The sequence below is a fragment of the Syzygium oleosum genome, unplaced genomic scaffold (genome assembly GCF_021117445.2).
Source record: "Syzygium oleosum isolate NSW1041296 unplaced genomic scaffold, Sole_v2.1 Sole_v2.13, whole genome shotgun sequence".
In the NCBI taxonomy this organism is placed as follows: domain Eukaryota; kingdom Viridiplantae; phylum Streptophyta; class Magnoliopsida; order Myrtales; family Myrtaceae; genus Syzygium; species Syzygium oleosum.
In genome coordinates, this window is record NW_026607497.1 from 5,108,020 (window position 1) to 5,127,508 (window position 19,489).

Consider the following 19,489-nt stretch of genomic DNA (forward strand, 5'->3'; position numbering starts at 1 on the left):
ATTTTATTCATGTTATGCATTTAGCTTGGGTTCAAAGACCTGCTTTGCTATCAAATATGTTCATTCCCAAAGTAATAGCACAGAATCTTAAATGAGGATCTGCATCAGTTCATCAGCAAATTCCACTTCTTCTAAGCATACCATTTACACGCTACTCATGTATGAGGCAACTCTTGTGGCCTTCTGGTGGCTCAGTGGTGAGTCGACCCATGCCACTTTCTATGAACCATCTTAAATGTTTTCCCAAGCTGACCTTATTTTCTCAGTCATTCGACCGCGTCAACGCCCTTTCTAGTCTCTATCTCCGATGACACTTGAAGAGCTATCACTGAAAATTTGCCTATGAAGACAGATATGACAGCTTCCCATCATTGTGAAAATAACTTACGGTTGATTGATCTTTCAAAACTGTTTCCTCATCCAATTTTTGATACTTCTCTGTTGCACCTTATCATGTTCAAGAACAAGTAGCAATGTTACAGTTGAAGAGTTTTTCCAGTCATCTTCCTGTTCATCACTTGCATGTTTATTAAACTGACAAAACCTCCTGTTTTCATAAAAAAGAAAGTCGCTTAGTACCGCGACTCTGCATGTCCTAATTACAGCTACTTTTCCTTACCATAGTTTTGGGAACCGATCAAGTTATGTCCTTACTCTGCAACATCTCCTCATTCTAGCCAAGCCATTCAAATCTAACGGCACCAACCTTTCTAGCATTTCCTGCGAGAGCCTGTGGCAGAGATAAACATCAGACAGATGTCCTTCCATTAAACAGTAGATGACCAAGATAAGCATGATTGCTACCCTAAGAGTTGTACCTCAATTCTGTAAACTTGACACAGGCTCCTCCTGATCCTGGCGTTCACACTTAGCTTCCTCAGATCCAACCTCTTCCTAAACTTTCATGTCTTGACCTGTTATAGGTATCTGCTCGAAAGCCTCTCAAACAAATTTAAATACAGTCTCACATTGACGACCCTGTCACATAAGGCAGTTTTTGCAAGCATTAGAAAGAGCATGCTGTCTTTAAAAAGATAGTTTTACTTCAAGCAAGCGGAAAGGAAAACAAAGCTCAAGAGGCGGATATAAGCAATGAAAAAGCTCAAGTACAAATATTAGGGCTGAAGTGTTAATATACCTATGGTATTATGAGAGCTGATCGATGGCTGTATTAGCACCAACATCAAACATTCTCTCTGATTGCATTCTTATGTACATCTCAATGTCCTCCTGTTGTAGCCAAGATATCACAGGGAGCTGTCACGATCCTTCCCTAAAGGGTTCTTAGGGACAGCGGGTCTAACGATATGTCTAAAGGGAACAGGCGGTCCCTTTATTCGAGATGCTTGCTCTTGTTCAGCGCGGATTGTTCCAAACCCTACAGTACGCAATGTTGGGGGATTCAGTTGGTTGACAAAGGTTTTCTATTTAATAGGAGTCGTCAGTAACCTATTTCGGGCCATTTAGGAGTCAAGTGCATGTTTCACTTGCTATGAACCGGAGATTCTAGAGTTAGGGACTTAATTACGCCAATTGTCTAATTAACGAACCCGATTCTCAATCTTTCAAAAATGATTTTCATGCGATCTTTGCCCGTTTTATTTCCTATGCCCACTACACAATGTCCATGCATGGGTGCACAGTAAGATAATTAAACAACTACAATCAAGGCACTAAAGGTAAAGTGCGAGAAAATTAATCCAATACAATATCGGTCAAATAATATACATGGCCTTGTTTTTGAGCCCTCGGACAAGACCCCGTGAGCTATGCGAAAGAAAAAGTAAACGTGTATCAATCTAGTTTAACGAATGTGAAATTGCTAATCTAGATGATGGTGATGGAATATTAAACAAATATAAAATGGGACTAATTAAGAACTATGCAAATCCTACAGTGTGACAATTATTTGAATGTAAATAGACGATGATTTTTTTTTAAAAAATTACCTAATACCATAAAACCAAATTTCACAGACCCAAGCAAGCAAATAAGCTATGAGCAAATCACTATTTCATTACCTAGAGAAAAGACTTTAAACACCCAATTGACCTCCAGAAGCTATCGATTCCACTGCCCGTATCTTCATCGTTTCTGCGGCAATGACAGAGTAAACCACAAATTCAAATCAACAACTAGAGTGAACCATTAAGCACATTGATCAATTCAGCGATAAATTTGTGCCCCCCACATAGAAAGAGAGACACAACCCCATATCAATCTGTAAAAAAAGATGGTATGATCACTCTTTATTTATGGATAAACTGAGCTTTTATTTCACAAAAGAAAATATGCGAAGACTAAAATTACAACAAGTTTAAAGAATAAAGATACAACTCTAATGCATGCTGCGAATAAAATTAGAACACATCACAACTTGAGAGATACTAAGTAAAACTAGTGCACTAATGGAAGTAAATATAAGATAATTGGTCTGATACCTTAAAAAACCTCAAACTCTAGCTTTTGCCCCAATTTTACCTTTTGTCTCATAAAAATCCTCAAACTTTATGTTAAGTACCAATTCTACCATATACTTTTTTTTTGTTCCATAAAAAACCCTCAACTTTAAGTCATGTCCCAATTCTACCATAAACTTTTTTTGTCCTATGAAAACTCCCAACTTTAGGTTTTATCCCACTTTAACCGTCCAGTCCCAATTTTACCTTAAAATTTTTACGGTCTGCCCTAAAATTCTTACAGTTTCATTAAAAATCACAAACTTTTACTTGAGTAAAAAATCTGTCCCTATTAACATTTCATCCAAATTTTCCCGTTAGCAACCAAGAAATGGAAGACTACCAAGCACGAGCTGTTCGAACGTCCCAAGCATGAGCCCTTTGATCACGAGATATGGAACATTCCTAAGCACGAGAGATTGACAAGCGCAATATCACTAAGGGCGATTTTGATGAAAGGTTAATGGAGAGTAGATTTGGGACTCAAGTAAAAGTTGGTGATTTTTTACGAGACAAAAGAATTAGAGTGAAATTGAAACTGTACCTAAAGCTGAGATTTTTTTAGGGTTAATACCACAAAAAACCTTAAATTGATACACTTGTCACAAATTTATCCAAAACTAATTTTTTGACCATGAAAAATCCTAAACTGTTACACCTATGACAAATTTACTCTAAACTAATATTTTTACCACAAAAAACCCCAAACTGATACATTTGTTACGAATTTACCCTCCGTTAAAATGAATTAATACTACGAAAAATCACAAACTGGGACAAACAAAGGGTAAAATTCCAAACTGGTACATCGTATTATCCAACTCAGAAATTTGACGGTAAAATTTAACAAAAACTAATAAAGGGTAAAATTATCATAGATGTACCAGTTTAGGATTTTTGGTGGTTAAAAAATTAGGGGAGAAGAACACTATAAGTGCCAAAAGTTGTGTACGACACTCACTTTGGTATCAAAAGTTTCTTTTGGATCACTTAAGTGTCAAATTTTTTGAAAATCGATCATTTAAGTGCCAACTCCGATATGATTGGCTGGAAATCCGACGTGGCCTTTTTTTAATTAATTTTTGAAGCCGACGTGGGTCGTCGGAGGTCCAATCAGCATGTCAACAATAAAAACGACGTCATTCGGTGGATTTCCTCCAAATAAGAACCCTAAATCCCTAAATTGAAAGAGAACCCCAATTTGAAAACCCTAACTGGCCAATTTGAGCATATATTTCAGTTCGCCCCCAAAATTACCAGCTCAATCTTGCAAATGGAGCGCAAGAGCTTCTACAACAGCTCACATTCATCCCAACAAAGTGAACTACACAGTGAGTGTTACTATTATTATGGGTTACCAAGTCCAAGAAGAACATCTTGAACTCGGTTGAATCCCGGGAAAAGATTCCATGGATGCACCAGGTATATTGAAGGCTCGAAATGCAAATATTTCGAATGGGTTGATACAAAATTCTCCGGTCGAGCGAAGGAGGTGATGTTGGAGCTACTTGAACGATAATATCAACCTCCACTTACATTAATGGAAGGATGACGACTCAATGCAAGCTCAAATGAAGGCTTTAACATATTTGGCCAACCGTTTGAAGAAGGAAGTTTCAAGGCTGAAAATTGAAAAAAACTTTAATTGAGCATTGATAGTATTGTTGTTCTCTTGTCTAGCGTATTTTTTGGTCAAATGTCAAGTGAGTAATGAGAAGAAGTTTTTACGTCTACCATAGTCAAAGATTAGTGGAATATGTACTTATATTGGGTTATTTGTAAGTATAGTTGTGTTGTTGGTTTGCTGCAATTGTTGAATGGAACAAAAAGTTTGCTACAATATATGGTGAAAATGGAAGGTCGGAATTCATTGGTTGTGAGCACTTAAAAGTTTTCTTGCTCAGTTGTGTATTGTCAATGTTAGTTTGCTTAGTTTTTGCTTCAGATGTTTGGTTTGCTCCACATGTAATGGTTTGCTGCATGTTTTGCTGGGTAATGGTTTGTTGGTTTGCTGCAACTATTGCTGCAAACCATGGCCAAATTAAGGAGTGGTAACAAATTCACGAGTGACTATTTCAATGCTATAAGTTGTAAATAATGATCGTTTGAGTGCCAAGTTTTTCTGAAAGTGATCATTTAAGTGCTAGTCGTGGTTGAAAGAGATCATTTAAATGTCAGTCATGGTTTAAAAGGTGCTGGTGCATAAGATACACCAGTAAAGTTGCTGGTGCATACCTAAAACTGTACCAGGATAGTTGATGCATCTTGTGCTTGCACTAGCATATAAAACTGTTGGTGCAAACCCTGATTAGCACCCACAAACGAACCAGTATCCACAATTTCCACTAGCAACAAAACATGAGCCCATCACTTCCAAAAATAACATCAGCCTCATCACAACCTTGCACCAGCATAACAACCATTCGCATCACCAGCCAAAACCACCAGCACCACTCTCGGCCACCAGTATTATTCTCCGCCACAAGCACCACCATTACCATCACCACTTCCACCACCACCACCACCACCACCACCACTTAGCCACCAGCACCAACAAGTTGCCGGTGCAATCTTATGCTTGCTAGTGCAAGCACAATACTCTGCACTAGCACGTGTTGATGCATCTTGTGCTTGCACCAGCACATAAAATTGGAGTAAGCAGTGCACCAGCACAAAGCATAACCTGCACAACCCAGTCAAACACACCAGTAAAACCAGCACAAGCAGGAACACTAGCACAACCAAAAGTAAAATATGGAAATGACAAAAACATAGACAAAATAAATATCGGTCCATTGACATTGAACATAATCTTTACATTTGGTCAATCTGAATAACTGACTAAAACATATGAACCTCCCAATAAAAAACAGAAACTACCATATGCACAACCTCTCAACAAAACATAGAAACTATCATATCTAGCACAACCTTCTAATAAAAAATAAAAACCAGCCCCTCCCATTAGTCGTCAATATGCATAACCCTCCGGTCTCTATCTCTTTAGATGGACTTCTGGCTTGACTCCTTGCACTTTTTCTAATTGGAATTAGATTTGGAGGTTGTTGTACTGGACTTGAAGATTGTTGCACTAGACTTGGAGGTTGTTGTACTGAAACTACATTTGGCATTTTCTTTTTAGCTTGTGTTCTTGTCTTTGGACCTGCTTGTGCTGTTGTCTTTGGATGTGCCTGTGCTCTTGTTGTTGGCCTTGCCTATGCTCTTGTCTTTGGACATGCCGCTCGTGTCATTTGTTTCAGAGCACTTTTCTTATTGTATTGTGCTCCAGTTAACCTTGGTTAGGTTCTTCTTTTGGGTATAGCCCTTGACTCTTGACTTAGGCCATCTTGAGAGATAAGCACTCTGAAGTTCTCCCATGCTATAAATATATCACCATATTGTCAACAACTGTTGTCGTTTAGTGAAAAAGAAAGCACATACATTTTTAGTGGAAACAAAGCAACATCGAATTGTTTAAACAAATTGTGGTCCCCACCCACAATTGCAACATCACTATTGATACCGTGATCAAACAAATTGAGGATCCCACGGCTGCAAGTTGATACTGTGATAAAACAATTCGATGTGATTAAACAACATCACTGTGATCAAACAAATTAAGGTCCCCACGGCTGCAAGTACCATCGTCCCCACGAAAGAAAATGATACCATGATTAAAGAAATTGAAGTCCCCACCCACAATCACAATCCTACTTTTTCCCGAGCCCTAATTTTGCCCTTTGAACCCTAATTTTACTGTAGGATCCCTAATTTTCGCCTCAGAGCCCTAATTTTCCAGCAACTGAGCCAGGGAGAGAAGATCACAAACCTGGGTTGCAGAGATGCGACGGCGAGGGACAATGGCGACTGAGCAAGCAACGACGACGATGAGCGACGATGAGCAATGGTGATGTCGAGAGGATGTCGACGACGATCGGTCTGAGATAAAAAGATCTCAGAGCTGTGCGACGTTGTCTAGGTGAAGGAGAGGAAACAACGTCGTTTTGATGCAATCCGCCACGTAGGAGCATGCGATGTCGTTTTGGACATCCACGTGGAGAAATTTTTTTAAATGATATTCCACGTCGGCATAAATTTATAATTATAAAGGCCACGTAATTAATTTGGCTGGAATTTCTCACCGTTGACATTTAAGTGATAGTTTTTTCTCCGATTTGGCACTTAAGTGAGCCGGCGAAAACTTTTAGCACTAAAGTGAGCGCCGTACACAATTTTTGGCACTTCTGGTGTCTTTTTTCCAAAAATTAGTTTGAGGTAAAATTATCACAGGTGTACCAATTTGGGATTTTTGGTAGTCAAAAAATTAGTTTGAAGTAAATTTCTCACATGTGTACCAGTTTGATGTTTTTCGTGGTATTAACCAATCTTTTTGTGTGATAAAAAAAAGTTTATGGTAGAATTGATACTTTACCTAAAGTTGAGGGTTTTTTATGAGAAAAAATTTACGCTACAATTGGAATTTGACTTAAAGTTGGAGGTTTTTTATGGGACAAAAAATAATTTAGAGTAGAATTGGAACATGACCTAAAATTGGAAGTTTGTTTTTGGAGGTGGAATTGGGATAATAACTAAAGGTGGAAGTTTTTTAGGCCATTAGGCCTAAGACAATTCCACATATACGACCATTTTCTTGAAACAAAAAGGATAAGGTAGCCCATAGAAAATGAACTATTTTAGCGAAAAAAAATTTCCTGCAGGACTTGGTTACAGTTTATGACTTATCTTCAAATGTCCAGGAATCAATATGCCGGGTTTCCATCAACTTTCTTCCTCTTTACCAAATTTTGCAACCTTGCCCTTTCTTTGTGTTTTTGTGCACATGTTACTTGTTAGTGTTACTATCAGTTCTCCGTTTTAGAATGGATATATCATAAAGCTACTTGCAGCATGTGCACTTCTCGTCTTTTTAAAGTTTATAATTCAGTTGGTACTCTGTCTAATTATCGACTTCAAGATTCCTTATATCTGATAGTTGGTCCCATGTTCTCTATTTAAGAAACAAGATGAACACCTATTACGAATGTCAACCCCCATACTCACAGCATATTCAACAAGTCTACAAGGTATGTGCACAGTACCAATTAACTAAAGAAGATGCAGTAACTTGAGCTCGGATAAGTACGAAAATCACATTCAAGGCTTCCACATAATCGTAGAAACTAACGTCAGTTTATTGATGCATAGAGGGCCATTGAACATCAACATAACGCACATATGGAGGCTATTCATACAACATATCACTTGTTAAACACATATATAGAAGATTCAGCAAGATTCAGCAAATGTAACCTCAAATGGTTACCAAATTGCTCATGGGCAGAATGTGATATGTTATATGCATTGGACAACCGAGTCAGGAATTTCATAGAACAAGTTGTAAACATCAAATTTTCTCTTGGGTGTTCACATTTGCTTGTCACGGACCAAGGAATTCTAAGTCCAAAAAACCAAAGAAATGGGCCAAGAGCCCAAACTAAAGCCTTAGAAACTTCTAGAGGCCCTTAAATCTAGATATTTCCAAGGGTAATATAGTAAATGTACATGTCTAGATATTTGTAGGAATATTATCTAGATATTTCTAGTGATAATATCTAGATGATACTTCTAGGGCATAGATATTTGTAGGGGTAATTGTATTCTAAATAATTCTTAAGATTAGATCTCCACCGTTAAATTAAAGAGAGATCTAACGGCTGTAATTAGAAGAGTTCAAGTATAAATAAGAGTCCCATCCTCCCTTTATTTGGCAATCCAACAATTGGCAATATGAAAGTTGAGTAATATAAAGTACTCTTGGGAGCTCTTCTCCTTATATCTAATCGTGACATTAGCAACACAGATAGATTTAATAGTGTTCGGACTATTCGAAATTCCATTAATAAGCTACAGATTTAGACCATACTCACTACTAAAATGTCCATAAGATTGCCCGTCGACAGCACTAAAGACTGAGAAGCACTTTAACAAAGTAAGTCTTAAAACTGAAGCTACAAATTTAGACCGTACTCACTACTAAAATGTTCACGGGACAAGTGGGAAAAAACAAAATAAAAATAAAGACTACCCGACAGCACTAAAGATTGAAAAGCACTTTAACTTGTTCGATTAACTCTTTATCACTAATATTTCCTACGGAGGAAGAGGAACTCCATTGTTCTCTACCTACATCAGATTTCAATATCCATCCATCATTTTCTCCCATGTACTCTTTAACTTGTTCATCTTCTCTCTGCCAGCCAGGATAACTTCTTCCAAGTTTATTTGTCATAACTACATCCGTTCCTGAACCCATGCATAAATGAAAGTTATAATTTTGTGTTATCTACCTAAATTTTACACATAACATACCTATGGAGGCTAACCACAAAGATTCGGCAAATATAACCTCAAATGGCCACCAAATTGCTCATGAACAGAATGTGATCTCTTCTAAGCTAAAGTAAACAAGAACTATCCATCAACAACCGAGTTAGGAATTTCATTGAACGGGCTGTAATAAAAAAAAATTCTTTAGGCTATTCATATTCACAAGCATCACGAATTCATATGGCAGACGTACATAATTAAAATAGAATCACGAATCTCACGTTCAATAGACGTAATTCAGAATTGTCCGTAGTTCGATTTCAGTTTGTCCTAGGTGTCCGGACGATTCAAAAATTTTGTTAATAAGCAAATGTAATCTAGTGGATTTAAGGGGCCGGGCCCAACTGGAACTGAAGTGGACTGGCGCTTGAAGGCTTGGCGGGTCGAGCCAAAGTCAAAGAGTTGGCTTTTTGATCAAACTTTGATCAAAATTCAACCCAAAGTCAAAATTTGATTTTTTGCATGAAAAACCTCAAAATAGTGTCAATTTCATTTTTGCACTATCAATTTTCAAAAAATTCAAAGTTTGACCCATTAATTGAAATTTTAGTGACAAATCACTAAAATGTTGACTTTTGGTCAACACTTTGTCCAAAAAAAAATTCAAAAATTTCAAAACCCCTAAATCAACTCATTTTAGCTTAATTTCACTTTGGCATCATCAATTTCACAAAAATCGGTTTAGAATCAACTTTTCCCCAATTTTCGGAATTTGGTTTAAATCGGCCAAAAATGAAATTACTTCATTTCTAATCATTTTTTAGGATAGTTTCCTTCACGACATTTGATCTAGAGGTCGTATTGCATTTAATTTTCAGATCAATTTGAAAGCTGTGATCGAGTTCGACATTTTAGCAGGAGAGGGCCCAGCAGAACATTAGGAGGAAGGTCTTCTAGACGGGCCAACTGCAAAACAATAGGTTGAAGCTCAGCCTCCTCTTCCGATGTCGCCAGCAGCATTCAACAATGAAATTGGCGCGACTCTTCTCCTGTCGTCATCTAACATTTATTGTGCTAGCGGTATGTTATTGCATTTTTGTAAATTTTAGTTAGAAAATACAAAATTCTAACTTTCGCTTGCCCTTGACATAGGTTCAGGAATACACACTTCAAGATATGACATTACTACAATCATCGTTGGAATAAGTCATCCAAGCTGGGAGAGAGAGGATGAACGATATAAAAAGCAAATTGGAGAAAATGATGGATGGTTATTGGACCGTGCTGCAGGCCATTAAAAATGGAAATCCTCTCTCTTTGGGCAAAGTACTGGAGCTAAAAGACTTGATTCAACAAGTCGAAGGGCTTATGAACGTCAATTATTAGTATTGTAGTTTGAATTTGAGAACTTTCAATTTGAGAACTTACTTTCTCTTTGTGTTGTGCAATGGAACTCATTGACCTTTTTTGCTGAGTTTTATATCTAGCACAGAAAAACTCAGTGCTCGGGAGTAGACACTTGAGCACATCTGAAAGGCTTCCATACATGTTCCACTATTCATATAGTGAACAACATGCATTGATTCTAGTGATGCAGCTACTGTTTGTTTTCTAAAATCCATACTTCTGGACACAATGCATCCAACAACATTTACAAGCATCACGAATTGATATGACAAATGTACATAATTAAAATAGAATCACGAATCTCACATTCAATATAAGTTATTTAGAGGTGTCCTCAGTTCGATTTCAGTTAGTACAAGGTGTCCGGAAGATTAAAAAATTTCAATAATAAGCAGACGTAATCTAGTGGATTTAATGGGTCGAGCCCAACTGGAGCTGAAGTGGACTGGCTCTTGAAGGCTTGGTGGGTCGAGCTGAAGTGATGGGCTTTGATGGACCTAATGATTAATGGGTCTGGTTCTTTATTTGTTATTTATTAATTGTTTTTTAGAGAGATGTTACTTCATAAAGCAGTAGATGATCAAGATAGCATGACCACTCCCCTAAAATTCATACCTCAATTCCATATACTTTTACACAGGCTCCCCTCATTGTGTGGTTTCATTTATCTTCCTTAAATCCATCAACCTTTTCCACAAATTTGATGCCTTGGCCTGTTATAGGGATATGCTTGAGAGTCTCACAAACATATCCATATACAGTCTCACATTGATGACTCTGTCACATGAGGTAGTTTTTACAAGCATAAGAAGGAGCATGCTGTATTTGAAAGGAGAGTTTTATTTTAAGCAGAGATGAGCGGAATACAAACCAAAGCTCAGGAGGCAGATATAAGCAACGAAAAAGTTCAAGTATAAATCTTGGACCGAAGGAATTAGCAGGTATAACCTCAAATGGCTATCAAATTACTCGTGGATAGAATGTGAGCTCGTCTGGAAATAATGGGTGGCGTCTCGGTGAAGAAGACGACTGAAGGTCATGACGCAAAGGAGAAATAAGGGCAAATAGAAATCGCAACAACTAGTGACCGGCAATAGGTTTAGTGTCGGTTGGTTCACTCTAGTATTTGTGGTTTACTCTGTTCTCTATGCTTGTAGGTAAGATGGTCAGGCGGCATATAGCATAGAACCACACGCTGATGTTATTGGCTTGTGGTGGCGCTGTTGTCACTGTCTTAAAGTTTATAAGATTGTCGGCCAAACCATAAATAGAATAAAGAAACACCTGTCCGGGCTCCTAGAAACGGGGATTGGCATCTCCATTTGTGAAAACCTCAATGCTGAGGAAATGAATATGTTTCAAGTGTTATTTGGGCTAGTAGAACCGCCTCCAGGAGCTGATCAACAAGGGGAAGATCTACATGCTCTTCTAGATGAGTAAGCACCGATAAACTTTGGAGAAATTGGAGCAGGGGTCCAGCAGCAATTTGAGCAAAATAAGTAGAGGAAGTTGAAGATGAGTTTTTAGTAGCATTCGGCCTAGCAGGAGCTAAGCAAGAGGAAAATCTTTTTCCAGAGGGGTAAGCTGTGATCGAGTTCAACGTTTTAGCAAGAGAGGGGCTAGCAGAACAGCAGGAGGAAGGTCTTCCAAACGGGCCATCAGCACAACAACAGGTTGAAGCTTCGTCTCCTCTTTCGGAGTCGCCAGTAGCATTCAACAATGAAATTGGCGCGATTCTTCCCCTGTCGTCATCTAACATTTATCGTGCTAGCGGTATGTTATTGCATATTTGTAAATTTTAGTTAGAAAACACATAATTCTGACTTTCGCTTGTTGACACCTGATTTTTAGTTTATGCGCTATAAATGTAAAAAATCTTGATATTAGGGTTTTCGATCGCGATGGAGCTCAATCCTCATCCATAAAGAGTCATTTAGCATTTGAATTAGCGTTAGCCATTCATTTTCTAGCTTTTTCCATTTCGATGTCAAAAAGTTAAAGAGTTGACTTTTTAGTCAAACTTTGACAAAAAGTAAACTCAAAGTCAAAATTTGAATTTTTGCATGAAAAATCCCAAAATAGTGTCAATTTCATTTTTGCACCATCAATTTCACAAAAAATTCAAAGTTCGACCCGTTAATTGAAATTTTAGCGACAAATCACTAAAATGTTGACATTTGGTCTAACACTTTGTCAAAATAAAAATTCAAAAATTTCAAAACCCCTAAATTAACCCATTTTAGCTTAATTTCACTTTGGCATCATCAATTTTACAAAAATCGGTTTAAAATAATCTTTTCCCCAATTTTCAAAATTTGGTTCAAATCGGCTAAAAATGAAATTACTTCATTTCTATTTATCTTTTAGGATAGTTTCCTTGACGACATTTGATCTAGAGGTCCTATTGCATTTAATTTTCAAATCAATTTGAAAATTCCAAGCAAAGGATGAAAACCCCCAATTTAGGCCCTAATGAGTGATCCCAATCGATTCTTCATGAATAGAGTGTTCAAGCCATCAATAAGTCCATTTTCTTATATGAAACTCAAATCCGGCATCAATTTTGAGAAATTCACATGAATTCAAGTCAATTTGATCAATTTAACCAATTGATAGCTTGCTAAATCAAGCTAAATTGGTACAATTTGATTTGACCCATTCTAATCTAGTGTTCAATTTGATGAATTGAGCTCCAATTTGACGATTAGACTTTAATTCCTTTTTGGGTCTAAATCAAGTCATTGCGTAAACAGCAATTTGAACATATTGGAAGGTTTCAAGTCTAACTAATTGAATCAATTGATCATTCTTTGAATCAATTAGCTTTAATTAGAATTAATTTTGCCAATTAGGGATAAAAATTCCACAAATTGCACCAATTGATGAAAATCCCCAATTTTGTGCAAAACAAGTCAATTGAGAAGGAATTGGCATTACCCATGTTGAAAATTGGACAAACTTAACCAATTGGACATTGGGAATGAATTGGGCTAAGCTTAATCGATCGGGTTTGAGTAGATTATTCTGATTTGGCTCACAAATTGGCTAATAAGGTAAAATTCTTTACAATTTAGTCATCCGAAGCGTAAATTGGGTTTAATTGCATAAAATAAATTTTGAAAAGATAAACCGAACCAGGTAGAACTGGCCCAAGCCAGCACGAGCCAGCCTGAATTGGCTTGATCGGTTTGACCAGCTCGATCGGCCCGACCGGCCCGAGCCGGTCCGATCGGCCCGACCGGCCCGAGCCGGTCCGATCGGTTGGCCGGCGTGATGGCCTCTTTTTGGCCACCATTGGCCGGTTCCTGGCCATCCCAGGTCGGCCCAAGGCATGGCCAGTGGCCTCTCTCTTTCTCATGCATTGGAAATTACGAAAATGCCCCTAGGTGAAAATTACTAAAATGCTTTTACTTAAGGATTAAGCAAATTACTTAGAAGTTAAGCAAATCAATTACGGCTATTCATTTAGAATAGATCATGGCCATTCATAATGCCATGTCACCTATCTTTAGCCCCTAAGGAATATTCTTAATCATTAAGGAAGCATTCTGGGCCATTATATTGATCTAAGGGTTAGAATTCAAAATTAGGGGAGGTATATAAGCTTTTTTCCCTCCAAAAAATGGGGGGAACTCTCATTTTTCAGATCTAGTTTCTCTCTCTAAAACTCAATCTCTCTCTCACTCTCTCTCTTCTTCTTTCTCTCGGCTGGTCACTCCCTCGCTCGGTTCGATCGCTTGCCGACCGGTTCCCGGCACACCGCCGCCTCACTGGCATCCCTCTTGGTGTCCAAGGGCCGGTTGCAAGCTCAGCCACCGCTGTTGGTGGCTGGAGCTCCCCGATCTGGTCCTTTTTCTTCTCGGCTCAATCACCGGCGCCATTGCTAGTGTGTATTCCAGCTGATTTTCGCGGCGATTCCGGCGATCCTTTTGGCGGTCCGAAGCTTGCGACTAGCTCCCTCTCACTCATCTTGACGCCATGGTGGCCGGAACCTCTCCGAACAGCCACCGGAACACCTACTTTCATTTGATTTGTCATTGATCGCTTATTTGAGTAAACCGGCTTGATTCTCATTTTTGTTCTTAGTGGATCGTCAAGCTTTCCGAGGCTTCTCTGTGGTGTCCTTGAGCTGAATATGGAGGTCGGATCGTTCGATTGTGCATCAAAGTATCGTTATACAAGGTGAGTTCAAATCTATCATTCTCTGATCTTGATGGTCAGTCTGCTTGTGATGATGATTTAACTTCAAAAATGTTAGAATCTTTCAAAGTGATGAACTAGAAAGTCGTAGAATACGTCTTAAGTTTCGATTTGATAGGTTGCTTGTCTTGAATAGACATCTTTTACTAGGTCAAAACCTTTTCAAAAGTTGAGATCAGAATTTGGAATGATCATGTTGTGTTATGTTCTTATGTGCTACTGAATGACCTCGCTCGGTTTGCTGATTTTTTTGATTTTTCGTGTTTGTTATTTGAGAAAACTTTCTTCATGAAAGTTGTAAGAGATATCTAGATCTATCCATTGTAACATTTTCATAAAATTCCAAATATGTTAGGTTAGGACGATTAGCGTCGTCATCTAGGCTCAGTTCTTGTGATAGATGAGTTTTTGACCGACCATCATGTATTCTTCGATTTTTATAAATTTGTGTATTCAAAATCTGGAAACTATTCTTCACGGAAGTTCACACCGAGATCCAGAGATTTCTGATGATACCAATTTGGGTGGCGTCTCGGTGAAGAAGATGACTGAAGGTCATGACGCGAAGGAGAAATAAGGGCAAATAGAAATCATAACAACTAGTGACCGGCAATAAGTTTAGTGTCGGTCGGTTCACTTTAGTATTTGTGGTTTACTGTCACGCCCCGAACCCCCGTCGAGCCCGCGACATCCCACCTCCGGTCGAACAGAGTGCGACGTCCCAGGAATAACGTCGCCGACCCAACGATCCATCAGAGTTAACTCGCGGCGGAAGCAATCAAAAATCCCGGACATTAAAATTGGAGAACACCAGGAAGGAACAAATCATCAAACCACCAAGCATATATTACACTTTCAAATATTTACATCATCCGCCAATACAAACCACAAAATAATTTATAAGCACACCGAACTATAAACTCCAAACCACCAAAATATCAGGATCAGCTCTCTAGGTCAGCACTATCCAAAAATGGGGCGCATCCTCCTCCCAGAACTATCCCCTACGCCCTCTCGAAGGCGTCCACTCTGACTCACTGTCCTCGGCATCACCACCTGAATCCTCCGCAGCTGTCTGCTCACCTGACGACTCCGAGTCGACCTCAAAATCGACATTCAGGCAGAGGCTCTGAAATGGTTTGGTTGAAACAACCATGAGATCACATCTCAATAAGTCACAACCTAAGCCCCACCTAGGCTATCACGTAATTCCAGACACATCCAAACGTGCAACCAAACAACCACACAACCAGCAATCGAACATTCACACATACCTGGACTCTCTGCATACGCACCATGCACGTTAGCCCACAATCCCAACATACAATTCTTGCACACATGCCATCACACACTTTCCACATATCAATACACGTGCCAATCATACCACAGCAGTACATCACAGCCGCGCGCGTGCCTCGATTATAAAGCAAAACCTACTTGGGCACGTCCCATACCATACCTAGCAGATTTTACCCCATAATCGCGCACTGCATCACGCGATACAAACACACTCGCACACTAACTCACACCATGCATCACTTTCACAATCCTCTCACTCGTCTTGCCAAATCCCGCTCGTTCTCAACCTTTCCACCACTACCGCGCCCGCGTAAAACGCATCAGGCCAACGGTCTTCTGACCTCGTCAGGCATCGACACCCCGTCGGGCCGGGCATCGTCACCTCGTCAGGGACGGCATCGTCCCGCGTAAACGAACACGCCTCAAGACGGAATCCTACACACACTTTCCTTCTACCGCGCCCGCGTAAAACGCATCAGGCCAACGGTCTTCTGACCACGTCAGGCATCGTCACCCCGTCGGGCCGGGCATCGTCACCTCGTCAGGGACGGCATCGTCCCGCGTAAACGTACACGCCTCAGGACGGACCTCACCCCGCGTAAACGTACACGCCTCAGGGTCTCACCTTTCAAACCAATCCTACATTCCAGTACCTTCGTTCCACTCAAACCACATTTGTCACACGGCCACACCTACACACTGCCAAACACGCACACCTCACACACATTTCACAATTTCACATTCTCGTCACACGACCACGCCACCCAATCACACATTCTTGGCACGCGAATACAATACGCGAATGTACTATCACACCACCACATCTCACGGCCAAACACACACGGCATATCACCAATCCACATTCAAACACACATTCAGGCTCAATTCCCACCACAAGGGCAGCAACCATTCAACCTCGACACCCCCACCATTCCGCTCATAAAAACGAACATCCAAAGAATCGGGGTAAAATTGGGCAGTTTATACAGTGACCGAAATCCCATCAAAATAAATAGTAAAAGAACTCCAAAAATTCTCAATTTTGGATATGTCACAAAACACATCCCGATAAACATTTCTTATGAAGAACACGAAATCCGGTTCAAACTGTAACCATGCCTTTTTGTCCCTTGAAATCAGACCAAAATCAGTTTGCTCCAACAGAATATTTTTTCCTCAAAATACATTTATTTCAACACCCAAATCACCTTGAAAAGATTTTAAATTTTTATATGTTATAGCCAAGAATGTCCCCAACAAATTTTGTGAAGGAAGTATTTTGAAAATAGGCCTGGAAAAATTTATAAAAATTCGAAAAGACCCGAAGGTCGGGTGAACAGTAAATCGGGCAGTTTTATTTCGGTCCAAAGATGGACTTCCGAATGGCATCAAATGATTTCTAAAAATTCCCAAATTAAAGTATGTTATACCTCAAGATGTTGTGAACAACTTTCATGAATAAACCTTCTTCAAATTCGGCCCACAAAACTCTCTACAAAAATAGTAAACCGAGCGGGTACAGTAACCATGAATCCGCGATTCACCCCGAACCTCACGGATTCAAACCCGAACCGATTTCTACCGAATTCCAACCGCCTAAACTCATTTCCCGACGTCTAATCCAACCCGCAACAACCGCTAATAGTCATGATCAGCCACCAATAACCACGATCAACCATCAAAAACCATTATCGACACCTTAATCAACCTCTAAATCCTCTAAACCATACCCGACGAGTCCGAAAATACCCGACGTCCTAAATAGGGATTAGATCGCGACTTACCCGAACTCTAGACTAACTCGGCTAGAGCGGCAAGGGGGAATGGCTGGCCGGCGGCGATCGGCGGTGGCGGCTTGCTCCGGCGATGCTCCGGCGATGATCGGCGGTCCAAGGCCGAGAGAGAGATGAGAGGATTTTTGGTGAGGGAGAGAGGGAGAGAGTTCTCTGTTGGGGGGGGGGGGGGGGCTGCCGACTGGAATGAAAAATGGGGGAGAGAGAATGGGAGGAGAGAGAGAAAGGGCAATAATAACTTTGACCAACTTTTCCCTTAATTCCAATTTTGCCCCTCTAATACTTGGTCCACATTGCTCCAAACCAAAATATCTAAGGGCGTTTTGGTCCAATATTTTGGGGCTGATATTCATCCACAAATAATCTCCAAATTCAATTTCCAAAATTCCCAAAATTCGGAATACCCAAAAATAGGCCTAGGGGCAAAATCGTAATTTTCCGGTCCCGGGGCGAAATTCCAATTTTCGCACATACGTGTTCCATATGTGCGTGGCCAACATAATATGGCGTCAGAATCGCGAAATTCACTTTCTAAGTCCTCGAAAATCGACTGCGAAGTTCCGGGAATAAAATAATATTATTTTTCCAATTTTTGTCGAAATTCTAATTTTTAGCCGTAACCACTCCAAATATGCGTGGCCACTCTAAAATGACCTTGGCCTCGAAAAATAACCTCAAACGACCTCAAAATCCAACATCGGTGTCCACAGGGGCAAAACCGTAATTTTTCCGGCCCCGGACCGAAATCTATTTTTTTGCAGAAATGGGTGGCCCCAAGGTTGGCCAAGCCGAAAACGTCATCGGCCGCTCAAAATTGTCACTTTCAAAATTCTCGATTCCAGGGCCCGAATTCCAATAAATGACTAAAATTGACCAATCGCGACTTTAGCTTGTCTCTTGCTAACGGGTGGCTCATTAGGATTACGCGCTCTCGACCCGTGACCGACACTAAGTCAAATCACGTTTAAGTTTGCTCGAACCAAGGCGACCTCGATCGTCATATAATTGCGAGGGTCTGTCACTAGTGCCCTTCGGACACGATCAATCAAATAGACCGGTCTCGGTTGGCTCAAAACATTCCCTCGTCAATCCATATAGTCGAAGATCGAACCCAGGTCGAGTTCTTTGGTCGTGCGAACTCAATCCCGTAATGGCCCTACCCCTAAGGTTAGCATCCCGAGAATGCGCGGTTCCCGGGTGAGATCTCACTATAGCGCATTGGTCAAATTCATTTCCTATATCCCGGGAAAAAGGATCGAAAATTCAGACTGTTACATTTACTCTGTTCTCTATGCTTGTAGGTAAGATGGTCGGGCAGCATGTAGCATGGAACCACGCTGATGTCATTGGCTTGTGGTAGCGCTGTCGTCACTGTCTTAAAGTTTATAAGATTGTCGACCAAACCATAAATAGAATAAAGAAACACCGTCCGAGCTCCTAGAAATGGGGATTGGCATCTCCATTTGCAAAAACCTCAATGCTGAGGAAATGAATCGGTTTCAAGTGTTATTTGGGCTAGTAGAACTGCTTCTTGGAGTTGATCAACAAGGGGAAGATCTACATGCTCTTCCAGAGGAGCAAGCACTGATCAACTTTGGAAAAATTGGAGCAGAAGGTACATCAACAATTGGAGCAGAACAAGTAGAGGAAGTTGAAGATGAATTTTTAGCAGCATTCGGCCTAGTAAGAGCTGAACAAGAGGAAAATCTTTTTCCAAAGTGGTTAGCCACGATCGAGTTCGACGTTTTAGCAAGAGAGGGGCTAGCAGAACAGAAGGAGTAGAAAGTGCACGAGTGGTACTGTAGTAAGCAGAAGAAAGTGCACAGTGTTACAGTGAACAGACGTAATTATGAAAGTTATAAAAGAGAACAAAAGGATAGTCTTCTTTCGGTGCCTTCTGTCTTTCACAATGATAGAAATTATTCAAAGTCTAGACAAATCTTCAGGGGGATCCTTAGGGGAATTTTCTTCTTCTTCTTCATGATCGCCCCATGGAATGCACGG

General features: G+C 40.0%; 1 long non-coding RNA gene across 1 annotated transcript; it reads right to left on the reverse strand.

Annotated features, from left to right (window-relative positions):
• Positions 1-15,211: 15,211 nt before the first annotated feature.
• Positions 15,212-17,649, reverse strand: LOC130139761 (uncharacterized). Its single transcript, XR_008817854.1, has 2 exons — positions 17,477-17,649; positions 15,212-15,522 (listed from the first exon to the last, which is right to left on the reverse strand). It is a non-coding gene; the product is annotated as an uncharacterized LOC130139761 (long non-coding RNA).
• Between the last annotated feature and the right edge of the window lie 1,840 nt (positions 17,650-19,489).